The sequence below is a fragment of the Octopus bimaculoides genome, chromosome 2 (genome assembly GCF_046866305.1).
Source record: "Octopus bimaculoides isolate indiv1 chromosome 2, ASM4686630v1, whole genome shotgun sequence".
NCBI classification, from domain to species: domain Eukaryota; kingdom Metazoa; phylum Mollusca; class Cephalopoda; order Octopoda; family Octopodidae; genus Octopus; species Octopus bimaculoides.
In genome coordinates this window covers 123,726,136-123,729,040 of record NC_142929.1, presented here as the reverse complement: position 1 = coordinate 123,729,040, position 2,905 = coordinate 123,726,136, and the positions used below count along the sequence as shown (strand labels likewise).

The 2,905-nt window shown below is 35.5% G+C and overlaps 1 protein-coding gene across 5 annotated transcripts in view; it reads left to right on the top strand.

The window, feature by feature from the left end:
- The first annotated feature begins 272 nt into the window (after positions 1-272).
- The window catches only part of LOC106877912 (uncharacterized), an 81,822-nt gene continuing 79,189 nt past the window's right edge, over positions 273-2,905 (top strand). For 4 of the 5 annotated variants that reach the window (XR_001410436.3, XM_014926967.3, XM_014926968.3 and 1 more), the window contains exon 1: positions 418-759. The gene's annotated coding sequence lies outside the window, so the exon portion shown is untranslated. The other variant, XM_014926966.3, reaches the window with a different exon arrangement.

Below are 2,905 nucleotides of genomic sequence, written 5' to 3'. Positions count from 1 at the left end.
AGCATCATCTACGTTGAAACGTGATGCCAATGATGTAAACATTTTCGTTGTCAGCTGCTGGGTTTCTTCAAACAGCTCAAATACCACAGTTCGGAGACGTGATGTCAACAATGTCAAAACTTTCGTTGTCATCGGCCGGGCTTCTTCAAACGGTTCAAATGTCACAGTTTGGAGAAAAACTATAATTCAACAGAATTTACAGTATTTAAGAATCTGATTGCTCATTTACTTTTGTAAATCATTCTGGTAATATTTAAATATTTCACAATACAGTATATCAATCAGTATATGTGTGAAGGTGTCTCTTTGCGTTCAATAAATCAGAAGTGAAAGAGACCAATATGAAATAGCGCAATTTTTTGTCTTGTATGCAGTGCAGCGACCGACTCATTTGAAAGAATGAGTGAATGGGTGAGTAAATGAATAAATAAATAAATAAATGCTAACAAATATGATGTGTACTCATGCTGCTCACCAGGCAATAATTATTGCACACTTAACACATTTCTTTTATGTGGGAACGTTCTCTGGAGTTTATTTTACAGAAATAATTTCCATTCGCTTTATTAAAGGTTATGTATTATTAAATAAAATTGTTTTAACATTCGGATAAAATCGAAAGCTGAACTATATTTTGTTCGACACCGTTGTCATAGTAGCATTACCAGCCACAGTTGAAATACAAATGCAATGATATTGTCGCGTATGCTTTTTGCGATAGAGATTCTATTTGGTTACATCTAAATTACAGATACCTATGTAAGTATTATGTCATAGAAGTTCGTTGTTTGTTTGGAATGTAAGGATCAAAGATTACTATACTATGTCATGTTTTTAGCGGGTCGAGCAACCTCAGAAAAGAAGCTTTGTACAGATAACATTTGACTGAGTGGGGGATACAAGTTGCATTTGTTTGTTCAAAAACTACAAAAAGACAATCTAGCTGTGACCGTTCTGTCTCCCATCCGATCAAGAAATACTGTATACGTTATCCGAAGACTTTTGCTGCTTTAAGGCAGCAAAGTGTGACGGGAGAGGAAGGAGATTTGACTACTATCTCTTGCAGATCAAACTACCACTTCGTGATTTCCGAAATATCAAATGATTAATGTGAACAAATTTTACGCACTTGGAAATTTAGAAAAATTATATGGAAAACTTATTTGCTAATCTTGTTAATATGTATACAACAAAATATGAAAAGACGTTCAAGTTATATTATCGGTTTTTTTCATTGACTCTGTGGAGTGTGAAGTAAATAGGTCTTGATGTATTGGTATAATATTTAGGTTGCATACTGTTCCATATTGAAGCCAACTTCTAACATTGTTCAATTAACATTTATTTTTACAGAAGTATATCACAATATTTACATAGCTTGCAAGTAGTGTGTTGTGCCAGAAGTAGAGTAGTTTGTAGTTACATTAATAACAGGGAGGAAAATGCTTTGCATGAGAGGCACGGAAAATACTCTGTTCTTTATAGTCAATGATTCGTTTAACCTGAATTGATCTGCAACCATTGTCTTCTTGAAGGGCTTGATGTCTGCATCTGCACACAAGTGCATGCTGCACACCTAGCATTCTCGGCCACCTTTCTGCCTCTCTGACTGTGCTTGCTTGCATTGGTACTACGTTGTCTTTTTACGTGAGTTACTAAAGCTTTAAGGTTTTGATTCTAGGCTTTACTACAACTCCAAGAGTCCTCAGGCTCTCCAACAAAAGCCAACATTATTGTATGTTTTCTCATAATCTATCCAACCAACAGCTAAGTTCTTATCTGCATTTCGTTTGCTATAATTCTATTGAAATACAAGCGATCAACTGTTCTTTTTGTTAGTTTTGTTTTGTTTTGTTTTGTTTCTTTCATTATTTTTGCTCTTCTGGTATCAGTTTCCTTATCTCCACAAAACTATACAATTCATTTGTTACGAGACCAATTAGCAATTTTCAGAGTAAACATATAATAGGTCTTTAACTACTGACTTCTCTATTTTCTTTATCCTTCTGCATTGAAACCGTCTTTTCATTCATCAATAATGTTGGCCTTCAATTTTCTGTGCAGTCAATAAAAAAGGTTCTGTATACTTGTGCTTGCTTGGAGAATCCCTGAATGCCATTGACCCAGAAACTTTCCAATTTGCTATACTTTTAAGCATCTTACATATATTAAGGACATGAATATAGGGAAAACTGCTCGTCCATCAGGGATGGTTTCTAAGATACTCAAAATATCTGATGAAGAAGGATAGATAATGGCCATCGAAATAGTTGAGTAATACAGGAAAGTGTCATACCCACTGACTGGTGTAGCAATATCATTGTCAACTGCTACAAAGGCAAAAGAGATACTTTAGAGAAAAGATGTTACAGCGGCATCAAATTGTTGGACCAGAAGAATCCAAGAACAATTGATCAAAAACGGTTAGCTTAAATGAAATGCAGATTAGTTTCATGCCTGGAAGAGGTACTAGAGATTCAGTCTTCTTAGAGAGACAACTTCAAGAGAAATACTTGGCTAAGAGTAACCCACTATACTTGACCTTTGCTCACTTGAAAAAGGTCTTTGACAGGGTACTACATACTGTAATGTGGTGATCACTAAGGAAAGTAGGTGTAGGGAATAATGGTTGAACATGATGAAATAACCAGAAGAAAGAGGCTGAATGGTAAGGAGATAATAACACTGATCCAGCCAAACATATTTGCTCTTGTACATCTGTGTGTATGTGAGAATGTTATGTGTGAGTGTATATGAATAGGGGTGAGTATGTGAGTATGTATGTGTGGGCAAGCTGAAAAATATGTGGACCTGTGTGAGTGTATGTGTGTAAATGACCTAGTGCATACATTATGTGGAGTGATAAGTGTTACATGTACTGGTATGTATGTGTGTGTGCATATGG